Source organism: Haemaphysalis longicornis, unplaced genomic scaffold (assembly GCF_048455015.1).
Source record: "Haemaphysalis longicornis isolate Haplotype H1 unplaced genomic scaffold, Haemaphysalis longicornis Haplotype H1 scaffold_16, whole genome shotgun sequence".
NCBI classification, from domain to species: domain Eukaryota; kingdom Metazoa; phylum Arthropoda; class Arachnida; order Ixodida; family Ixodidae; genus Haemaphysalis; species Haemaphysalis longicornis.
Window position 1 is genome coordinate 16588062 of NW_027526266.1, and position 15581 is coordinate 16603642.

A 15581-nucleotide genomic window follows, 5' to 3' on the forward strand; every position below is an offset into this window, starting at 1 on the left:
GTGAGCCCCCTAGGCTAGAGGTTAGGATCGCGTCGGAAGTTTAGGGTACAGCGCCGTACCGGGCAACTACACGGATCGTGCGGCGAGATAGGGTCTGGGCCGTCGTTGCTCGAGCGGTTTGTGTACGCTCGAGGATAGGAGATTTGGGCGAAGCTGAACGAGTGATTTGTGCGCACTGGGAGCTAGCGTGTAGCTGAAGTTTGAAGTTTTTCCTTTATCTACTCATGTACCCAGTTTTCCCACTGTAAATAGCTGTATATAAACTTTTGTTCCACTCAATCAACTCCAACGCCTCGAGTTCGTCAATTCGACCGCCACCTTCAAGAACCTCATCACCATCGCCCCTCCAGCCTCCTGCCAAATCAACCGGAGCCTGGGCGATTGGGTTCCTGATCGACACCAAAATCGGGGAAACGAACCACACCACCATCTTTACTAGCTGAGCCGACAGGATTGGGCAGACGTAATGACCAGGCAACAACCAGGGGTGGCAAGCAGACGCAAGCCCGCCTTCATCGGTAGCAGCGAGCTCCGCGCGGAGTGAAGCGCCAGAGCCAAGCCAGCACACAGGGCCAACGACGCGGAAGCCGACCACCGAGGGTGCGGGTGAGTGGGATTCCTTGCGCTTCGTTGTGGCGGTGTAGGCTGAGTCTGGGGTTGCATGGTAGTCACACGGAGCATGCTGGCGAACATGGCGGAAGGAGACGGAAATGGTGAGACACATGAGGCGCCGACTCAAGGAGGAACGGCGGCAGGAGGGGAGGTCCAAGCGCAGTCCGAAACAATAATTCTTAGACGAATGCAGTTGGAGTTTCAAGAACGGGAGAGAAAAGAAGCGCGCGAAGCGGAGGAGCGGGGGAGAAGATAGGCGCGAAAATCGAAGGAGCGCATGCAAAACCTGTAGCTCGAATCTGAAGAGCGGTTGCAAAGGTATGAGTTGGAGCTGGAGCGGAGAAGGCAGACGCCCTTACGCTCGAGCACCCGGGAGCAGAAACAATTGGGCAGAGACCCAGCCAGTTATATGGCGACAGCGAAGTGTAATGGTTCCGGCCAATGTTTGGAAGTTGAACATTGCGATGACAAAGTAAGCAGCCGTAACTACCTACACGGGGCTAGCATTTCCTCCGGTGTCGAACGCGTGGAGACTGACATTGGGTTAAGCAGCGACGAGGTAAGCGCGTCCGGTGATACCGTAGAGCCTTGTATTGAAGCAATGCTCCAACATGACGAGCAGCCTCGCGGGCGAAATTGCGGGATGGAGGTGCAGCGCATGAGACAGAACCCTTCAAACAGGCACAGTTATGCACTGACAGATAAGTTGAGGGGGGGCAGCCTGTTTTTCAATTTGAAGCCCTGCAAGAACGAGATAAGCGGCCGTGGCTGCGCACAGGAAGCGAGCAGCTCAGCCGGGAACAGCTGCATGGAAAGGGTAGCGAGCACGCGGAGCGTTCCAGCGAGCGCGTCCGGTATAAGAGCAGAGTGAAGGGGTTGCCCCGGTACCGCGAGTGTAGGGCCGCCAGTTACTTTTGCACCAGACACTGCGCTAAAGCATGCTGAACTTGCTGGCACGGGCACTACCGAAATTCTAAATCGGTGGACCGGAGGAGACTAGAGTCATGCAGGAAAGTCTTGGGGCCCACCACGCTCCCAATTCCGCTCGAAAGTTGCACGAGAAAGCGAACTCCCTGTCGGGCGTTCAGGAGCTCGCCCAGAAGAGAAAGGAGATAGAAGACGAGAAAGCATTGGACGAGACGGAGCGAAAAAGAGACGGAGTTGACGATCAGGCTGAGGAAAAGCAGGAGTTACAGGCGGGTAAGGGAGCTGAGAAGATAGACTGGGTTGAACATGTAAAAAATGGAAGAGAAAGTGAGAGAGAACGCGAGAAGACAGAGGATGAGGAGCTCAGAACATATGAAGAGGATAGGAGCGATACAGAGATGTCCTGTGGGTTAGGTGGTCTTGAGGGTGAGAGTGTACCCGAGGAGGCTGATGGAGAACACCAAAACGCATGCGTGGAGACTGCAAAACAAAGAATAAAAGCATTCGATAAGATTAGCAAGGAGAGAGAAATACCATGTGAGGACACCGATGCCGAGGAGACAGGGGAACGAGACGCAATCAGCGGTCTCGCAAAACCGGTGTCTGAGATAGAGCTTCGTAGCTTTAGTGTCGGTTGCGGCCGTTACCGATATTTAGTCGGGAGCCGCGTTGGAAAGGTTGACACACTGCGTTCTGCGACCTGGCAGTGTGTCACAGGCACGAGTTCTCAGTTGTGCCAGGATGAGTGTGTGCTGGGACGGCTGAAAAGCTGTCTTGGTCAGGCCGATGCTCAGAACGCACCTAGCGTGCACGAGCGGCTTTTGGTAAAAAAATTACGCCCACCTCCCCTCGCGGGCACTGTGGTGTGATGCGACGCTGAGGGGGGTTCAAGCGCAAGCGTAGAGCAACCGTCGACCGAAAGGCCGCCGGAGAGCGGCACACCGGTTATATGCGCAGCGCGCCCGAAGGAGAGGAGACCGCGGAGAGAGAGAGTACTGCACTTGCGCAGCACCGCGCGCAGCGCCGCCCACCGGCGGAGTGAGAGCACGCTCGGCCGCACACGCTCTCACCTGGGCACGCGCCGGCGCCAGTGCGTCTGCCCCGGCTATGACGCAACACAATCCAACGCAATCCACTTCATTCCAATCCAATTCAAGTCAAGCCAAGCCAATCCAATCTAATCCAATCCAATCAAATGCCCCTCGCGAGAGAGTGTTCGCTATCGGAGAGCGGGAGAGTGGCTAAGGACCACAACAGACGCACGCGGACAACAACGGACGCACGCAGGAAGGACAGGACCGCCGACAAGAGATGCTCTGAGCGTCGCATCTAATCACAGGTGCTTATGAGGTTGTTGTGGTGAGGCAGTCTGTGCGTAAAGGAAAGAATGATCCCGAGAAGGTCGTCGCGTTCGCGGGCCGCCATTCCACTCCAGCATCAACCCTTCGCCCACGCTGCCAGCACGCAGCATTGCCTTTCGTTGGGCCATTGGAGAGGCATGGCCACTTGGCCTATGGGACAGGAAGTGAAGTCGCATTTTGCGATACCACTCCGTCTTCTCCGAAGTTGTGTTCGCCTCATGGGGCTAAATTGTTGAGATTTGCGTGACATTGCAAAGCTCCAAGGTCGGGGCCATTTGCAGAGGGGTTGGAAATAGCCGAATGAACTACCCTGTTTTCAGAATGTTGCTTGGGGAGGCCAATATTGAATTGCCTCCCAGCCTTAACACCGCCACGATGGACGTGAACATTCCCTTTCACCCGTCATTTTTTAACGTGCTGTGTGTGTGCGTGTGCGGTGTTTGTGTGCGACGTGTTGTCCTGGTTGCTCCATCCGGGCGCCGAACTGAACTTTCTGTGCACCACACGTGAGCTGAAGCACAGTTGAACATTCTCGAAGGAACGTTATCGTGCTACGACGTCTAGGAGAACATTTGCGTGAGTGCGCATAGTGACAATGCAAAATTGTGGTTTCTTTTTGTTGTTGGCTTCAGAATTGCCCGTGTTCTCAGCCAACCCTTGTTCCTTTTGTTCTTGTTGTTGGGTGCCGGAATTATTGTGTGTGTTTGCAGTTATAGCGAGCATCAGCGATATATTTTGAGTTCCCTCGTTGTTCGAAGCGTTTAGGCGCCCCCAGAGACGCGACGCAATTTCTTTCTCACTCGCATTTAGTGATTTCGGAATTTTTATGTTTTTGGTTTGCAAGAGTATTCCGTCCATTTTGAACGGCTAGTGAATATGTTGTGTTTATAGTCGAGGTGAGAGATATTTCGGGTTAATTGAACTGCAGAAATGGGAGGGGGCTCATTTGTGGTTATACCTAGGTCCTTCCACATGTTTTTTTTTTTTGCTGTTATCATTGAATGAGAGATGAATCGAGTGGCCATTTTAAATTTTTTTCGGATTGACTGAACCAAAAGCTCCAGTAACCATCATAAAGGGGGGAGTAGTAAGGTCCACTTACGAGGTCAGTGGCCAGGCGCCCGGGCTGCGCGTGAGAACTGGCCACTCTGTCTGGCGACGTAGCACTGCCAACGCCGCAGAGCAGTCGACGCCACTTTGTCACGGCACGCACGGGCGACGGATTGTCTGGCCGACCGAATATGGCGGGGATAATCCCCCATTGAGAACGCAGACTGCGCCGCCGGGTTCCGAGAATCGTCAGCGTGGCGTGCCGGGGAGGTGTAATTGCCGAAGTCGGAGCGCGCGCCCCGCGAGCCTCCATTGTAAACGCGCTCCGGTCGGCATAGTGCACTGTCGCCGCCTTTCGCCTTCTCCCCGCGGGGTCGCGAGCGCTTGCTTGGCCGCGAGCGGGCCGTTGACTATATTTGTTGTGCAATTATCCTGATCAACAATTTTTTTTCTCCAAAATTTAGTCTCCTAAATCGGGCACATTAGCCCCAATATATCTCCCGATCCTGGCCAATCCCCCAAGTGGGTATGCGCCACAAAAAAAGGAACAACAACAACAACAACAACGACAACAGCTGGCGGTGAGTCATTGAATATTCAGTAGCGCGCTCCGTGACAGCTGTCTACGCAAATTCGGGCCCTCCCTTACGCGTGTGCGAACGCTACATGGGCATTTCCGAGAGAGTGTGATCTCGGGGGGTTATAAGGCCAAACTTGGCCATTAGAGGTTGTCCTTGTCTGAGCGCTGAACTGGGCAGTTCCCGGCGGGACAAGCAGTCTCGACCGTCAACGCTAGGTTGGGATTTGTGAGCCCCCTAGGCTAGGGGTTAGGATTGCGTCGGAAGTTTAGGGTACAGAGTTGTACCGGGCAACTAGACAGATCCTGCGGTGATAGAGTGTCTTGGCTGTAGTTTCTCGAACGGTTTGTGTACGCTCCGAGGATAGGAGAGTTGGGCGAAGCTGATCATGTGATTTGGCCGCACTTGGAGCTAGCGTGCAGCTGAAGTTTGAAGTTTTTCCTTTGACTACTCATGTACCCAGTTTTCCTACTATAAATAGCTGTATATAAACTCTTCGTTTCACTTAATCAACCCCAACGCCTCGAGTTCGCCAATTCGATCGCCGCCTCCAACCACTTCATCACCATCGCCCGCCAGCCTCCTGCCAAATCAACCGGAACACGGGCGATTGGGTTCCTGATCGACACCGGACTTCGGGGAAACAAACCATACCACCATCTTTACTGCTGCTCTAGTAGTAAAATTAAACTACCTTCGCACTATGTTCATACTATATAGCGCTAAGCCCTGCTAGGTTCAACCTCCAGTTATTACACAACTGATAAAGCGTTGAATTAGCGCAATGGGTACGTTTGCTTCCAGCAATGAACAAACAAGCTGCCAACAGTATTGTGCGCGTATTGTGCGTTGCGGCGTCTCGTCTTCCGGCAATTTGGTAAAGTTTGAAATTACAATCGTCCATGGCATATCAATAGAGCTGATATGTGATATTGCAGTCCAATGATGAGAAACTTTCCGCTTGAGGTATAGTAACTCGTGAATCCTTTGTTCTACTCCGGCTCCATTCAAAGCGGATGGTGATGATGCTCGCAATTGTTCCTGCTTGTCCTGCACGGCGTTTCGGTGCAGCGTTGCGGCAGTGATGATGACCACTACCCGTAGAGATTAAACGAAAAAATTTGTATTTACAATCTTTACATGTATTAAAAAACGATACTGTGAGCCCGTTCGTCGCTCTGTGGCTGCCGCACCCCATCAGAGACAAGCCACGACCCAACCAAATCTGTCCTAAACTCTTACACTTCCAATTGAAGGAACATCGCATCTTTTCATTTTCTCCCTCCCCTACGCTCTCTCCTCTCTTTCAGCTTACCATTGTTCGGGATAGCACGCCGCGCGGGTTCAACTTGCGCCTCCCACGCGCCTGTGTGTTGTGGCCCCCGCGTGCAATTTCACGCACCACCGTGTGGGGTGCGCCCTTTGCACGAATGCCTCGGTCTTGCACTGAGGGCAGAAACACGATACGTAGGAGTTTGCCTTCCACGCCCGCGAAGCCGTTGCCCCATTGCCTGCCCGGGCATACAACAATGACGACGGATTCTTCCACGCCCTACCCTTATATCGTGTTTCGACAGTGCAAATAATCAAACTGCGCCCTGATTTTACCGGGCCGTTCAATGCAATGGGAAACGCTTTATATGTACACCATTTCATTGTGATAATTGCCATCATCAACAGCCAGCTTAGGGTCACTACAGGGCGAAGGCTTCTCCCATTGACCTCCACCCACTTCTCCCCAGCACTGCGCGAGTTAAACATGGCGTCGAAATTTTCGTATTTCTTCTCTCTATTGAGTTAGTGGCCTTCCGCTTTTTGTAGTCTATTCTCTCGCTACCCATTCGGTTACCCTCGTAGTCCACTAGTTCTCAGTTCGTGCCACTACATGCCCAGACCAAGTGTACTTTTCTATAATTGAACAACGATATTTTCTAATCGAGTTTGCTCCCTGATCTAGGATACTCGCTACCTATCCCCGAGGGTCCTTCTACCATTCGAGCTACTGCGCGCTGGGCCGACCTCAGTTTGCTCTCCAGTTGTTTTGTAGGGCGCCAAGTTTCCGATCCATGCATCATCACCGGCAGCATGCATTGGTTGAATAATTTTGTTTTTTTTGGGATAGAGGTAGCTTACTTTTTATTATTTGTGAGTGCCTTTCAATTACGGCACAACCCATTTCAATTCTGCCTCTGATTTCATTATCATGGTTAGGATCAGTTCAGCATTGACGACCTGTACAGGGTAGTAGGACTTTTGGTGGGGTTTCCCTAACTATGCTGGAGAGGGCGGGTTCACCATGTTTTTTATTATTACGTTCCATTTATTCATGTTTATTTTCAGCCGCAGGTCCCAGATTTCGCATTATTTCCCTTCAGTAATTTCTGCAATTGTTCTGAAGATTCACTGAGCAAGACTATGCCGTCTGCAAACTTGAAGTGCTTCAAGTATTGTCCGTTAATCCGCAACAGTACGTTTTCCAAGGCAAACTTCCTCAATATCTGCCCAGACAAGCTGTCAACAATTTTGGAGAGATGGTATTGCCCTGTCGCACTTTTATTCGTAGCGGAAACTTTTGGCTGTGATCGGGAAGGAGTACACGTCCCGGACATCCCGCGCATATGTCGTCTAGGGATCTTTTGTCGGTCTCTTCAATTTCTGGGCCGTTTTCCACCTTCAACTTTGCTGGAGTGTCTACGGAATAAAACTCTTTCTGGTAGTCTATAAATGCCACGTAAAGGGGATCACTGTACCCTCCCGATTTTTGTATTACTTGATTGACTTCATGAATGCAATCTCTTGTTCAGTACCCTTTCGTAAACGCAGCCTGCCGTAGGGGTTTCTGAAAATCTAGAATATCACGTACGCGGGAAACTCTTGTATACAACTCACAGTAAGCTGACCTGCATGTAGTTCCTAATGTTTTTGGTATCTTCCTTCTTGTGAATCAGAAAATTGTTCGCATTTTTCGATATTCTGGGCACTTTTAGAGTCCTTATGCATCCTGAAAATAGTGCGGCAAGGTTTTTCAGCAAAATATATCATCCCTACTTTAAAATATCCACGGTAAGGACTTCATCTTCTGGAGCGTTTCTCTCTTCATGCCCTTCAGAGCCTTTCACACCTCCTGTTCAGTTAGTAGTAGGACGTTTTAAGCTAAGCGTATACGCTCAGAGTGTTCCCCCTGGTTCAAATTCGCTCTTATATAGCCTGGTGTAAAATCGGTCGGCATGCGTTATGTTATCCTGCTCGTCTGAGTGCGTACATTCTGTCTCTGCCGATAACTAGCTTCCTCTTAGTTGGTATTAGGCTTCCTCCTATTTAGAGCATTTCCTCTACCGCTTCCTGGCTGTACACGCGAACGCCGTTGGATTTGATCCTTTTAATCAACTTTCATAGCTCTGCTAATTCAATTTGATCCGCCGTACTCGACAGTTCCATGTTCTTACGCTGGCAGCTGGATCCTCCGTATAGTGAGTTAGTTTTCCAGATTGTTTTCTAACTGCTGCTCTCCAACCACTGCTGCCGAATCTGTGATTGCCGTTATAAGGCTATCGTTTAGCCTGTCTACACTAACTTCGCTCTCCCTGTTTAATAGCTCAAATTTTGTTTGAACGGTCATTTGAATTTCTGCTTCTTGGCTCTGACTGAATTTATGCTGGGTTACTGGTGTAAATATGCGACAACTCTCCACTTTATCTTTTCCTCTCCGCCAGCCCAACGCAGAGTGCCTGGACCAGGGATTTATTCAGACTGCCTTGTCTCACTTTTGTTGGATTAATGCGCCAAAATAATCCATCGCGCCATGGGCACCGCATGCCCAAACTGTTTTATTCTGAAGCGTAACTGTTTGTAGCAGATATTTAATTTTGTTCAGGTTCAGTTTCAGATTGCGAGAAAACAACGAATTGTACCTCTTTCCCTTGGGGTAAAGATAATTGTTCGGTTTCGGCATACGATTCCAAATCCGTTTAAAGCCTGGCCATAAGGCAGTACTGCAGAGCTCCGTATTAACTGCTTATTAGACCGTTGAATACCCGTCGGTACAGCCTTGACGAGGTAGCTGAAATAATATTCTCAAATTTCATTAGATGTCTTTGTAACCCGTCTACCACCGTTCCCGTTTTACGAGCAGGTGCGGCAAGAGGAGAGCTAGGCGAGCAGGAGAGATGGGGTAGGAGAGATAGGCGAGGAGGCATAGGCGAGGAGGCATAGGAGAGGAGAGATAGGTGAGGAGGCACCGGAGACATCCACGGCACCCGTGTCGCCACCTGGAGGAGGAAGGTGAAAAGGTCGCCGCCGCACCGATAAGCGCGCACCACTAAGGAAGGGCAGGAGGCCACGTGCGGCGGAAGCTATGTGCGATGTAGGAAGACTAAATATAGTTGTTTTCGCTCGTACGGCGGCGAGGCTTAAACAACGCCGTGAGGCGAAAAACGATTATGATTGAACAGTGCATTGGATGTATTCATTGCAAACATGTATGTATATCATTGTGAAACGACATTTAGACCACACCTCGACAGTGGGGAAGTGAAGCTTGGGAAGTGAAGCTTGCGCTAATAACTAGGGTTAATATAGCTAAACCACATCATTGTATTCTTCTCGCGCGGACTGCATGGTATGCAGGTGCACCCAGAGACTGGGAGCACTAACATCCGCAGTACATCCTTTCCTCCATATTTCCTTTTGACACAACAAATAACGCTGCACAAAAGAAATGATGTCATTCTCAATGCCACTTTGCACATGAACAGAACATTGGCAGTGCACCCTTACTTGTCTTTGAAGGGTATGGCTTCAGCCGGGCTGACTTCTTGGGCTGCACCGTAAAAAGAAGAGAGCAGAAAAAAAACATATTTAGAAGAGTAAATTGTTTTTGAAAAAAGCATAAAAACACAAGCTTAGAATATACCTGGATGCAAACCAGAGTACTGCTTTCTGCGATACTTAGAGTTCAAATCATAGAAAAAAAGACAGACTACAGCAGGCTGTAGTCTCACAAAGCCTGTTGTTATTCCAGTTGGTTGCGCTTGTTTCGAAGATAAAACACACAAATACAGCCATTGAGGAGAAAAAAGCGTGCCTTAGTTTTTGAAACAAAGCTTTCTATGGCCAGCGTTCCGTGCATTTTTCATGTGCACTAACAGAGGCTCCCTAGGCTCTACGTGTCTTTGAAGTGCGCGGCGTTGGAAAGCTAATTTCCTGGGGTGTGTTCTCTTACCACGCGTACGTAATGTAGCCCGCTGTTCAAAAAATGACTTGGGCCTCAAGGTTACTCCTGCGCTCGCACCACCCTCGCTTCGATGTGGTTCCAAGCGCACAGGTGTCTAGTTTCCTGCAATTCCTCGGTGTTGCAATCCTGTGAAGACAACTTGCCGTTCTCCACTTTTCGGCGAAAGCTACACTACGCTTCCTCGGGCAGTCTTCGCGGGGTGACCGGTTTTGACCTTGAGAGCCGGAGGTCAAACTCCGCACACCGTTCCGCAAACACCAGGCACACAGCAGCTGCCCGATGGCAGGGAAAGGTAGGCGGCAGGGCCCAGGGGAGAGATACGCGAAGAGGGAAGGGAGACGAGCGCGGGACCCATGTCCCAACCTCACGGAGTGCCCAGCACGGAGCAGCGGCCCGGTGGCGGGGAGAGATAGGCGGAAGAGAAGAGGACAGATAGACGAGGAGGCAACGAAGACATCAGCGGGACCCGTGCCGCCACCTGGAGGAGGATGGCGAAAAGGTCGCCGCCGCAGCGATAATTGTGCATCACTACGGAAGGGCAGGAGGCCACGTGCGGCGGAAGCCATGTGCGATGTAGGAAGACTACATTTAGTTGTTTTCGCTCGTACGGCGGCGAGGCTGAAACAACGCCGTGAGGCAAAAAAAAGATGATAAATGAACAGTGCATTGTATGTATTCATTTCAAACATGTATGTAAATCATTGTGAAACGACCTTTAGACCACACCTCGACAATGGGGCTCAGCCTGGGAAGTGAAGCTTCGCTATCAACTAGGGTTAATTATAGCTAAACCACAGCATTTTTATTCCTCTCCCGTTGACTGCATTGTATGCAGGTGCAGCCCACGAGTGGGTGCTATAACATCCGCAGTACGTCCTTTCCTCCAAATTCCCTTTTGACTCAATAAAAAACAACAAGGAACAATATTTCACTTTTCTTCTGTCATCGTGATGGCGAGGTCGCCTTTAGTCCCAACTCCAGTTTTGCAGGTCACCAACATTCATAGAGTGGAATGGCGCATGATTTTTTCAGTGCTTCAGAGTCCGTTCAAACATTGCAAAAGGTGAGCTAGCCATAAATGTTCCCCGCAAGAGTTCCGAATTGCCATACGCCATCTTCTCTGTACTAAACCCCCAGTCCCACTTTCCCGGTGGAGCCTTTGCAGCATTAGTGCCGTCAGAGAGAGAGGAAGAGAGAGCCCACCTTATTTGGAAGCCTGGTTTCAGGGTGCGGGATTCGCGGTTGCACAGAGGGCCGCGGCGACGCAGTGAGCCTGCACTGCCGCCACACGTCACCCGCAGTTTTAGGGACTGAGCAGTTTAGGGCCACGCCTTATCGTAGCTCGCTCGCTGGACCCAACTAAAGCCTCACGACGTTCCGTCATCGTGACGTAACCCAGATGCTTCGAAAGCCAACCGGTTTATACAGTCGTAAGCGTTCGAACTCGTGAACCGCTAGTGCCTGTGATACATCTCCCCGTACTTTAGCGCAAAACAAACTTTGGGTACATTAGCGACAAATTATGCGTAACCAGCCGGCTGTATCCGCTTTCATTTAGTTAGGGACGCCAGTTGGGATGGTTGTTATGATAGTAAACGAGAAAAAATAAAGCAGTTCAACTGTACGTGAAAGCTGTCGAAAGCACTGAGTAGTGATTCGCCATAATTGGCTGCATCGCCGTCATCCGCTCACTGCTGCCCCCCAACGCATTTCAAATTTCCCGCCTTCGCAGTGCTCCCGCACCCCCTGCCTGAAACTGCCCCAGAGGGAGTGCCGTTCTGTGTGTGCTTGCTTTAATTTCGTATGCGGTAGCTGTTTTTTGCCCTTTCTGATTTTTATTGTACGTTTTAACGCGCCGACGCAACGCAGGCGATGAAACACGCCGTAGTGGAGGGTTCCCGATTACTTTTGACCACCTGGGGATCTTTAACGTGCGCCGAAATATCGCACACAATGGCGTTTTACCTTTTCGCCTCCATCAGAAAAGCGGCCGCCGCTTCCGGGAATCGAACCCGTGACCTCGTGCTCAACGCCTTGACCACTTAGCCACCGGGGCGGGTGTTTTGCATCATTTCAAAAGCGCAATTTTTTTCTTGCGCGGCCGGAACCTTTTTGTGTCATTTCGAACACGCCATTTTTTTGCGCGGTGCCGTCGGGGTGGTGCCGTGGGGGCAAAATGTCAAGTTTTTGAAGACAGGGGACAATCGACCAATATTCTAGGAATTGCAATCTTGAGATCCAGGGTGTTGAAAAGTAAAAAAACTAAAATGCCGAGATTGTCTCTAAGCATGGCTTGGTCATCAATGAATCCATTTCTCGGAGTGATATAGCAGTCTGCCACCGCGTTCCAACATGGAATTCTGAACGTTTTTGTACAACTGAGATCTCGCGATAAACGTGAATGTGCTCTGAAAAAGGCAAAAAATTGAGGTTGCCAAACGAAGGCCTGGAATATGAAAACACATTGCCTATCTATGTTAATGACCATCTGTTTCCGGCCCTGAAGCGTTTGCTTGGCATGGCTGTCAAGAAAAAACCCGAACACAAGTGGAAATCAGTGTGGTCGTTCAAGGGCAAGATATACGCAAAGAAAACTGAAACTTCGCCAATGATCCATATAGCCGACGAAAGTGACCTTGCCAAAATACAGTAAAGTCAATCCGAAACCGCTTTACCACAGTAATAATGGATCAGCCGGCTTACCGACAGCTCGTATTGCCAGAATGTTTTGGGGCATCAAAATTTAAAACAACATTCCTTAATACACTTCAATGTACGCTCAGCTACTAAGAAAGAAGAAGAAATTCACAATTTTTTAAGCCAGTTTTTCTTCCGATATAATGCTGCCATGATTACTGAGACGTGGTATGCCGACGGTTGTAAAATGCTTCCGCTTCCAGGTTACAATAACTTCTTTATAAACCATCCCGACCGGCGAGGAGGGGGAGTCGCTGTTTACGTAGAAGAATACATGCACTGTGAATTAGTTTCGAAATTTTTAGTAGTCACAAATGACTACGAGGTATTGGCACTCAAATACAGCAAAGACTTCATGTTTGCTGTATACCGGCCACCACAATGCAACATCTCACAATTTCTGCATTTCTTCGGAAATGTCTTAGATCATGTGTCCGACAATGGTTTCCGCCTTGTTTGTGCCGGTGACTTCAATATAAACGTCTTAGAAAATAATGCCACAGTCACCGAATTTTTCACTACACTTAGTTCTGTTGGATTTCTAAACCTAATAAAAACACCTATGCGCGTTACAGCAACCAGTACGTCTGCCCGTGACCTCTTAATTGCAAACATCGAAACTGTAGTTTTTTCTGCCAAAACTATCGCATCAAGCCCAAGTGGTTATTGTCCAGCTTTTATCATATATGATAACAAAACAAAAACAAGAAGAATCACTTTGAGGCTATCAAGACTAAGGTTGTGTCTGCGGCAGCTTTAGAATCGTTTGAATGCGAAATAAACGCTTGTGACTGGTCCTTTGTATAGGATATAAATTCGGCAAATGACGGCTATTCTGAGTTTATGAAAATGTTTCTCTCCATTTACAATAGGCACTTTCCGTTCACAACCTTCACGCAATCCAAGAGAATATAGAGTTTTAGCTGACCGTTTCTGGCCGGTCCGCTCCGCTCCGATAGCAAGCGGGAGCGCGATTGCGCATGCGTGGCACGCTAGCGCGCTACCGGCGATACCGGAGCGGGGCGCCGCTGCGCTAACCGGGGCCTCTTAGCGGACCGTCGCGGCAGCTTACGGTACCATACGGAATGTTAACATGGCTGCCCCCGCGATGCGAGCGCGCTACGGCAAACTTTGTTTGTTCAGTTGAAAGACGACCGACGAAGCCGCGAAAGCGCTTCCGAATAAGCAATGGTGCCACACACCTCAAAGATCTTTAGAACGCAAGCGAAAATCATCGACCGATGCGCGGGGCTGCTTCTATGCAGCGCCGAAAAAAAAAGCCTTGGCTTGGCTATTCCAAAGTTTACCAGCTTGTTTATTGTTATTTAGAAAAATTATACCATTTCAGCGACTACATTATACAAAAAAAGGTTAAATGAGGCAAAGAAACATGGTATTTTGCTTTGTTTGGGTGACAAAATACATATTCTTATGTTTCCTTTAAGCTGAAGTTTTGGTTTACAGGTGCACGCGAAACGACCAGTCACGCGAATCATTCCCCGTCGAGGGAGGTACGGTTATCGCTTGCTAAAAGCCTTTCGGCTGCTAACGCTCCGGTTGTGCTGAGCGGGACGTCGGGAGCATAGCGGAGCGTCAAAAACGGTCAGCTAAAACTCCCTAATGAGAAAGACTTGGGTACGCGAGCTCACACGAAAATGATCAAACGAAAAAACAAACTACGTCACGCATTCTTGCGAACAGGACTGCCGACGACGCTGCAGGAATTCAAGATGCAGCGTAATCTACTCAACAAAGAACTAAGGCGAGCAGCAAAAGCTGATTGTTATCATTCCCTGTTCACAGATATTAATAACAGGCACCCGGATACTACGTGGAAAGCTGTAAACCCCGTTTTGGGGAGGCGGCGGAATCGTTTCACACACAATAAAATCCTGGTAAATGGTCGCGAGGTAATCGGTAGTGACATTGCTAATAAATTTAACACTTACTTTGTCAACACCACAATTCAGCAACATGTTCGGCCGTTTATCGAAGAGTCCGAATGTGTTTAAATCATTAATAGAGAGTTTTAGCTGACCGTTTCTGACGCTCCGCTACTCTCTCCGACGTCCCGCTCAGCACAACCGGAACGTCAGCAGCCGAAACGCTTTTAGCTAAGCGATAACCGTATCTCCCTCGACGGAAATGATTCGCGTGACTAGTCGTTTCGCGTGCGCGTGCGAACCAAAACTTCATCCTAAAGAAAACCTAAGAATTTGTATTTGGTCGCCCAAACAAAGTAAAATACCGTGTTTATAGGTCTCATTTAACCTGTTTTTTGTATAGTATAGTCGCTGATATGGTATAAGTTTTCTAAAGAACAAAGAGGCCGATAAACTTTGGAATAGCCAAGCCAAGGCTGTCTTTCTCGGCGCTGCATAAAAGCAGCCCCGCACTTCAGTCGACGTTTTTCGCTTCCGTTCGAAAGATCTTTGAGGTGTGTGGCACCATTGCTTATTCGGAAGCGCTTTCGCGGCTTCGTCGCTCGTGTTTACACTGAAGAAACTAAGTTTGCTGTAGCGCGCTCGCATTGCGGGGGCAGCCATGTTAACATTCCGTATGGTACCGTAAGCTGCCGCGACGGCCCGCTAAGAGGCCCCGTGTAGCGGAGCGGCGCCCCGCTCCGGTATCTGCGGTAGCGCGCTAACGCGCCACGCATGCGCAATGGCGCTCCCGCTTGCTATCGTAGCGGACCGGACCGTCAGAAACGGTCAGCTAAAACTCTCTAATATTGAAAGCCTTTTAGATGCAAAGCATCTCTTGCTCGGGGCTATGACCTGCGTCCGTCCGTTGTCCGCACCTCTCCCCCTCTCCCCACCAGCTGTGCGATAGCGCGTGCGGTGCTCCTACTCTCCCCCTCTCCAAGCCAGCTGCGCCATAAGCGCGCATGCGCGTCTCATCTCTCATATCCTCCTCCGCACTCCATCTGCTATATTTGATAACACCCGGTCCGCGCCGCTCCCTCAGTTGCTGCTTCGGGTGAGGCACGCTGCGCCGTCCGATGAGCTAAATGGACGCCAGCAGTTCTGTCAGCGAACTGACTCGCTACACTGCATGTCCTGCGGAGATCCGACGACTATACGGGGAACGTGCATAGACCTCGTGTTCAGTTATTTCAAGATT

General features: G+C 49.8%; 1 long non-coding RNA gene across 1 annotated transcript in view; it reads right to left on the reverse strand.

The window, feature by feature from the left end:
• LOC144166130 (uncharacterized) overlaps positions 1-9348 on the reverse strand; it is a 64357-nt gene extending 55009 nt beyond the window's left edge. Inside the window, exon 1 of the long non-coding RNA XR_013321592.1 lies at positions 9305-9348. This is a non-coding gene — a long non-coding RNA (uncharacterized LOC144166130). The remainder of the gene's footprint in view (positions 1-9304) is intronic.
• Positions 9349-15581: the final 6233 nt, after the last annotated feature.